Here is an 8838-nt window from a genome sequence, read left to right on the forward strand (position 1 = left end):
CCAATCGCTCGTTGTTTAATGGGACTTCTTTAATTTTGGCTATGTGGTGAGCATGGACGAGATACACCGAAGTATCTGTTTCCACGCGGTGTGCGCCAATAACATTGTGTTGCTTACACCGGCTGTAAAGGATTACTTTTTAGCGGAGCTTGCCGTCGCAGTCTGTGGCACAATCATTTAGTCTGTTCGACTGCTCACGGGAAAGGTAGCGTTGTAAGACACTGCAGAAACGAACGACTTCCTTACTTTTGCTCCGACTGACCATACTCCGGGAAATTTTCCCAGATTCTCAGTTGAGGATTTTTGCAGCTGGAAGTTACCTCAGAAACCCTGTTAATTCGTAATGTATTGAGCGAATCGCAAAACAGAAAACATTTAACACGGAACACAAACAAAACTGGCAAACCAAATGCATTTTCAGACACAGCGAGCATGAATGCAAAATGTGAGACAGGCCGGGGGCATGAGTCATAAAGTAATCTCACAACTAACAACAGGGCAATTCCAAACTGCTCTTTCAAACATACTGGAGCCTGAGTGCACCACCACTTCCCAGAAAATGCTGAAAAGAGAGAAAGAAAGAACACAATAAGAATGGGCCATGAAAAAGTGAATTTCACCAATCACAGACTCGATTAGATTGCCTTTCCCTTCCGATGTCCGCAGGACGGAAATGAAGGAAATGGGAGAAATTCAATAACATGTGACATCGCAATTCATTGGAACGATTTTCCCATTGGCCATAAAACAAAATAACGACGAGTCGTGCCACCGCAGGACTTTGTTTCACAACAGCAATGAAATCACAGTCGCCATTCGGTTCCAGTAAACGCTCAACTTGCCTGGGACAGCAGAGCTGTTTGCGATTTTCCACGCGGGAGGCGAACACGATCATGACAGCACAGACATCGGAAAAGTCGGCACTTTCCCACACCACAGTTAATTGCCCAGGAAGCAAACCCAATTTTCTTCGGTTTTAAACAGAAATGCAGCAGGAGTCGAAACAGCATTTTAACAAACTGCGTCGTTGGAAACGATCAGCAGAAATGGCAGCGGTGGGATTCGAACCCACGCCTCTGTCGAGACTGGAGCCTTAATCTAGCGCCTTAGACCGCTCGGCCACACTACCAGCCAGCCGCGCTGCCCCATTTTCTTGCACTTCCAATTGTGCTCCTGCATAACAACCGATGCAAAGCCACGTGAAAAGGGTTCCATGATCCCTCTCCGACTGGCACAACTGCTGGGATGTGCCCGTCTACAATATCAATTTCGCAGCAGATAATGATAGCCCATCAATCCAGACAACTATCAATGGTAAGCTGAGTCTATCTTCTCAGAATCTTTTCAACTACAAATGTATCTGTGAGTGCGTGAGAACATGCGATCGGTTATGATTTGGTCAAATTACCATGAGCTGCTTGACATTACTGCAATTTCGATTCTTGCTTTGCTAAATGATTTCACCCTTTGATCGAAACAGGACAACTTTCACGTTTACACGGAACATGAAACACACCGGACTACAGGGAAAATGCACAAAGCTGAGCAGGCCGTGTTCCACATCATACCGCGCAGCAGAGTTACAGTCACTGTGTCTGTTTTGCAGAATAAGAGTCCAAAAGAATGTTCTCCACCCTAAAACCGGAGGTAGCATTACAATCCGAGAACGACAGATCACATTGTGATGATGCTCTGACCTCGGAGCCGGTTCGAGATGCCACTTTCCTTGCCTTTTTGCCTTACCCGTGCAATTCGCTGCAGAGATGTTCACACCTGGATATGAGCCACATGGATACCAACTGAGTCGACGAGAAGCGACTCAATAAATTTTGCTAAACTCCACGGTGCTTATTAGAAATGCAGTTTCTGTTCACATCAATCTAAAAGGCAGTTTCTGAACATAGTAACAGAAGTCAAAAGGTAATTAGCTCACCCACCCCCACTCCGGAAGAGGTGCTAAGTGCCCTTGAGTGCTTTTTTGTTCTCGATGTGAAGAGCTCTCACGCCTGAGTCACCTTCACACGTCTCTGGTTGCTGAGTGAATCACAAAGAAGGAATTTCACCAGAGCTACAACTGCCTCACTTCTCCACTCGCCCTCCCAGTTTACATTTTCCTGCTCGTCAGTGATTTAAAGAAAACCAAATGGATGCGATGTCATTCTGTAGCCTCTCTGTCGATTCCTCCGTTTCAGTTTCAATGTGGTTAGATCTCGGGGCGCACCTTAATACTAGCGACGCTATCAAAGCACAGGTCCAGAGGTTCCTCTGAGAGTGTAATTTCTTTCATTGCTGTTGCTGGTTGAATGAGCCACTAACGTGCGAACTGCTCCAAAACATGATTCAGGACCTCTGGTAACAACTCTCGCACGTTAAATAACGACAGACAGCTTCCAAATGATGTCCTTCATAGACGACTTTGGGGGTACATTTGACAGACAGACTTGCTCAGGAATCCGCGGTGCGCTGTGACACCAGCGCATCAGCTTCTTCCCTGTCTTGGAAAGGGGCCGCCTGCGCAAGGAATGCAAGTGCGGTACTGCTTTTCGTGGAAGGATCAGAAGGCGGTAACTACACTCTCAAACAGAATGGCATATGATCACAATCAGGTTGGAGAAAAACTTTACAATGCTTTGCACAGTAATTAAATGGAGTTGCATTACATTTCACTACGAGAGCAGATTTGTTCAAGTAAATTCGAAGGCAGGTTTGCAGATGGGAAAGCAAGCAAGAAAACTCCGCTCCTGTCCATGTAAAATGCTGCAGTTGAAGAACAAAGCAGTTTCTGCCCAGTTTCGATCTGGGGACCTTTCGCGCGTAAGGCGAACGTGATGACCACTACACTACAGAAACAAGGCGCAGTCGCCACTGCGAAGGCTCAGTGGCACCCAGCACTGAACGTTGAAGCCATTTTACCTTTCACCTTTCTGTTTCCAATCGCTCGTTGTTTAATGGGACTTCCTTAATTTTGGCTATGTGGTGAGCATGGACGAGATACACCGAAGTATCTGTTTCCACGCGGTGTGCGCCAATAACATTGTGTTGCTTACACCGGCTGTAAAGGATTACTTTTTAGCGGAGCTTGCCGTCGCAGTCTGTGGCACAATCATTTAGTCTGTTCGAGTGTTCACGGGAAAGGTAGCGTTGTAAGACACTGCAGAAACGAACGACTTCCTTACTTTTGCTCCGACTGACCATACTCCGGGAAATTTTCCCAGATTCTCAGTTGAGGATTTTTGCAGCTAGAAGTTACCTCAGAAACCCTGTTAATTCGTAATGTATTGAGCGAATCGCAAAACAGAAAGCATTTAACACGGAACACAAACAAAACTGGCAAACCAAATGCATTTTCAGACACAGCGAGCATGAATGCAAAATGTGAGACAGGCCGGGGGCATGAGTCATAAAGTAATCTCACAACTAACAACAGGGCAATTCCAAACTGCTCTTTCAAACCTACTGGAGCCTGAGTGCACCACCACTTCCCAGACAATGCTGAAAAGAGAGAAAGAAAGAACACAATAAGAATGGGCCATGAAAAAGTGAATTTCACCAATCACAGACTCGATTAGATTGCCTTTCCCTTCCGATGTCCGCAGGACGGAAATGAAGGAAATGGGAGAAATTCAATAACATGTGACATCGCAATTCATTGGAACGATTTTCCCATTGGCCATAAAACAAAATAACGACGAGTCGTGCCACCGCAGGACTTTGTTTCACAACAGCAATGAAATCACAGTCGCCATTCGGTTCCAGTAAACGCTCAACTTGCCTGGGACAGCAGAGCTGTTTGCGATTTTCCACGCGGGAGGCGAACACGATCATGACAGCACAGACATCGGAAAAGTCGGCACTTTCCCACACCACAGTTAATTGCCCAGGAAGCAAACCCAATTTTCTTCGGTTTTAAACAGAAATGCAGCAGGAGTCGAAACAGCATTTTAACAAACTGCGTCGTTGGAAACGATCAGCAGAAATGGCAGCGGTGGGATTCGAACCCACGCCTCTGTTGAGACTGGAGCCTTAATCCAGCGCCTTAGACCGCTCGGCCACACTACCAGCCAGCCGCGCTGCCCCATTTTCTTGCACTTCCAATTGTGCTCCTGCATAACAACCGATGCAAAGCCACGTGAAAAGGGTTCCATGATCCCTCTCCGACTCGCACAACTGCTGGGATGTGCCCGTCTACAATATCAATTTCGCAGCAGATAATGATAGCCCATCAATCCAGACAACTATCAATGGTAAGCTGAGTCTATCTTCTCAGAATCTTTTCAACTACAAATGTATCTGTGAGTGCGTGAGAACATGCGATCGGTTATGATTTGGTCAAATTACCATGAGCTGCTTGACATTACTGCAATTTCGATTCTTGCTTTGCTAAATGATTTCACCCTTTGATCGAAACAGGACAACTTTCACGTTTACACGGAACATGAAACACACCGGACTACAGGGAAAATGCACAAAGCTGAGCAGGCCGTGTTCCACATCATACCGCGCAGCAGAGTTACAGTCACTGTGTCTGTTTTGCAGAATAAGAGTCCCAAAGAATGTTCTCCACCCTAAAACCGGAGGTAGCATTACCATCCGAGAACGACAGATCACATTGTGATGATGCTCTGACCTCGGAGCCGGTTCGAGATGCCACTTTCCTTGCCTTTTTGCCTTACCCGTGCAATTCGCTGCAGAGATGTTCACACCTGGATATGAGCCACATGGATACCAACTGAGTCGACGAGAAGCGACTCAATAAATTTTGCTAAACTCCACGGTGCTTATTAGAAATGCAGTTTCTGTTCACATCAATCTAAAAGGCAGTTTCTGAACATAGTAACAGAAGTCAAAAGGTAATTAGCTCACCCCACCCCCACTCCGGAAGAGGTGCTAAGTGCCCTTGAGTGCTTTTTTGTTCTCGATGTGAAGAGCTCTCACGCCTGAGTCACCTTCACACGTCTCTGGTTGCTGAGTGAATCACAAAGAAGGAATTTCACCAGAGCTACAACTGCCTCACTTCTCCACTCGCCCTCCCAGTTTACATTTTCCTGCTCGTCAGTGATTTAAAGAAAACCAAATGGATGCGATGTCATTCTGTAGCCTCTCTGTCGATTCCTCCGTTTCAGTTCCAATGTGGTTAGATCTCGGGGCGCACCTTAATACTAGCGACGCTATCAAAGCACAGGTCCAGAGGTTCCTCTGAGAGTGTAATTTCTTTCATTGCTGTTGCTGGTTGAATGAGCCACTAACGTGCGAACTGCTCCAAAACATGATTCAGGACCTCTGGTAACAACTCTCGCACGTTAAATAACGACAGACAGCTTCCAAATGATGTCCTTCATAGACGATTTTGGGGGTACATTTGACAGACAGACTTGTTCAGGAATCCGCGGTGCGCTGTGACACCAGCGCATCAGCTTCTTCCCTGTCTTGGAAAGGGGCCGCCTGCGCAAGGAATGCAAGTGCGGTACTGCTTTTCGTGGAAGGTTCAGAAGTCGGTAACTACACTCTCAAACAGAATGGCATATGATCACAATCAGGTTGGAGAAAAACTTTACAATGCTTTGCACAGTAATTAAATGGAGTTGCATTACATTTCACTACGAGAGCAGATTTGTTCAAGTAAATTCGAAGGCAGGTTTGCAGATGGGAAAGCAAGCAAGAAAACTCCGCTCCTGTCCATGTAAAATGCTGCAGTTGAAGAACAAAGCAGTTTCTGCCCAGTTTCGAACTGGGGACCTTTCGCGCGTAAGGCGAACGTGATGACCACTACACTACAGAAACAAGGCGCAGTCGCCCCTGCTAAGGCTCAGTGGCACCCAGCACTGAAAGTTGAAGCCATTTTACCTTTCACCTTTCTGTTTCCAATCGCTCGTTGTTTAATGGGACTTCTTTAATTTTGGCTATGTGGTGAGCATGGACGAGATACACCGAAGTATCTGTTTCCACGCGGTGTGCGCCAATAACATTGTGTTGCTTACACCGGCTGTAAAGGATTACTTTTTAGCGGAGCTTGCCGTCGCAGTCTGTGGCACAATCATTTAGTCTGTTCGACTGCTCACGGGAAAGGTAGCGTTGTAAGACACTGCAGAAACGAACGACTTCCTTACTTTTGCTCCGACTGACCATACTCCGGGAAATTTTCCCAGATTCTCAGTTGAGGATTTTTGCAGCTGGAAGTTACCTCAGAAACCCTGTTAATTCGTAATGTATTGAGCGAATCGCAAAACAGAAAGCATTTAACACGGAACACAAACAAAACTGGCAAACCAAATGCATTTTCAGACACAGCGAGCATGAATGCAAAATGTGAGACAGGCCGGGGGCATGAGTCATAAAGTAATCTCACAACTAACAACAGGGCAATTCCAAACTGCTCTTTCAAACATACTGGAGCCTGAGTGCACCACCACTTCCCAGAAAATGCTGAAAAGAGAGAAAGAAAGAACACAATAAGAATGGGCCATGAAAAAGTGAATTTCACCAATCACAGACTCGATTAGATTGCCTTTCCCTTCCGATGTCCGCAGGACGGAAATGAAGGAAATGGGAGAAATTCAATAACATGTTACATCGCAATTCATTGGAACGATTTTCCCATTGGCCATAAAACAAAATAACGACGAGTCGTGCCACCGCAGGACTTTGTTTCACAACAGCAATGAAATCACAGTCGCCATTCGGTTCCAGTAAACGCTCAACTTGCCTGGGACAGCAGAGCTGTTTGCGATTTTCCACGCGGGAGGCGAACACGATCATGACAGCACAGACATCGGAAAAGTCGGCACTTTCCCACACCACAGTTAATTGCCCAGGAAGCAAACCCAATTTTCTTCGGTTTTAAACAGAAATGCAGCAGGAGTCGAAACAGCATTTTAACAAACTGCGTCGTTGGAAACGATCAGCAGAAATGGCAGCGGTGGGATTCGAACCCACGCCTCTGTCGAGACTGGAGCCTTAATCCAGCGCCTTAGACCGCTCGGCCACACTACCAGCCAGCCGCGCTGCCCCATTTTCTTGCACTTCCAATTGTGCTCCCGCATAACAACCGATGCAAAGCCACGTGAAAAGGGTTCCATGATCCCTCTCCGACTCGCACAACTGCTGGGATGTGCCCGTCTACAATATCAATTTCGCAGCAGATAATGATAGCCCATCAATCCAGACAACTATCAATGGTAAGCTGAGTCTATCTTCTCAGAATCTTTTCAACTACAAATGTATCTGTGAGTGCGTGAGAACATGCGATCGGTTATGATTTGGTCAAATTACCATGAGCTGCTTGACATTACTGCAATTTCGATTCTTGCTTTGCTAAATGATTTCACCCTTTGATCGAAACAGGACAACTTTCACGTTTACACGGAACATGAAACACACCGGACTACAGGGAAAATGCACAAAGCTGAGCAGGCCGTGTTCCACATCATACCGCGCAGCAGAGTTACAGTCACTGTGTCTGTTTTGCAGAATAAGAGTCTCAAAGAATGTTCTCCACCCTAAAACCGGAGGTAGCATTACAATACGAGAACGACAGATCACATTGTGAGGATGCTCTGACCTCGGAGCCGGTTCGAGATGCCACTTTCCTTGCCTTTTTGCCTTACCCGTGCAATTCGCTGCAGAGATGTTCACACCTGGATATGAGCCACATGGATACCAACTGAGTCGACGAGAAGCGACTCAATAAATTTTGCTAAACTCCACGGTGCTTATTAGAAATGCAGTTTCTGTTCACATCAATCTAAAAGGCAGTTTCTGAACATAGTAACAGAAGTCAAAAGGTAATTAGCTCACCCCACCCCCACTCCGGAAGAGGTGCTAAGTGCCCTTGAGTGCTTTTTTGTTCTCGATGTGAAGAGCTCTCACGCCTGAGTCACCTTCACACGTCTCTGGTTGCTGAGTGAATCACAAAGAAGGAATTTCACCAGAGCTGCAACTGCCTCACTTCCCCACTCGCCCTCCCAGTTTACATTTTCCTGCTCGTCAGTGATTTAAAGAAAACCAAATGGATGCGATGTCATTCTGTAGCCTCTCTGTCGATTCCTCCGTTTCAGTTCCAATGTGGTTAGATCTCGGGGCGCACCTTAATACTAGCGACGCTATCAAAGCACAGGTCCAGAGGTTCCTCTGAGAGTGTAATTTCTTTCATTGCTGTTGCTGGTTGAATGAGCCACTAACGTGCGAACTGCTCCAAAACATGATTCAGGACCTCTGGTAACAACTCTCGCACGTTAAATAACGACAGACAGCTTCCAAATGATGTCCTTCATAGACGATTTTGGGGGTACATTTGACAGACAGACTTGTTCAGGAATCCGCGGTGCGCTGTGACACCAGCGCATCAGCTTCTTCCCTGTCTTGGAAACGGGCCGCCTGCGCAAGGAATGCAAGTGCGGTACTGCTTTTCGTGGAAGGATCAGAAGGCGGTAACTACACTCTCAAACAGAATGGCATATGATCACAATCAGGTTGGAGAAAAACTTTACAATGCTTTGCACAGTAATTAAATGGAGTTGCATTACATTTCACTACGAGAGCAGATTTGTTCAAGTAAATTCGAAGGCAGGTTTGCAAATGGGAAAGCAAGCAAGAAAACTCCGCTCCTGTCCATGTAAAATGCTGCAGTTGAAGAACAAAGTAGTTTCTGCCCAGTTTCGAACTGGGGACCTTTCGCGCGTAAGGCGAACGTGATGACCACTACACTACAGAAACAAGGCGCAGTCGCCCCTGCTAAGGCTCAGTGGCACCCAGCACTGAAAGTTGAAGCCATTTTACCTTTCACCTTTCTGTTTCCAATCGCTCGTTGTTTAATGGGACTTCTTTAATTTTGGCTATGTG

The 8838-nt window shown here is 46.3% G+C and overlaps 1 non-coding gene across 1 annotated transcript; it reads right to left on the reverse strand.

The window, feature by feature from the left end:
• Positions 1–3977: 3977 nt before the first annotated feature.
• trnal-aag (transfer RNA leucine (anticodon AAG)) lies at positions 3978–4059 on the reverse strand. Its single transcript has one exon. It is a non-coding gene; the product is annotated as a tRNA-Leu (tRNA).
• Positions 4060–8838: the final 4779 nt, after the last annotated feature.

Source organism: Chiloscyllium plagiosum, unplaced genomic scaffold, assembly GCF_037043375.1.
Source record: "Chiloscyllium plagiosum isolate Xiang-an unplaced genomic scaffold, Cpla_swu_hap1 HiC_scaffold_14, whole genome shotgun sequence".
In the NCBI taxonomy this organism is placed as follows: Eukaryota; Metazoa; Chordata; class Chondrichthyes; order Orectolobiformes; family Hemiscylliidae; genus Chiloscyllium; species Chiloscyllium plagiosum.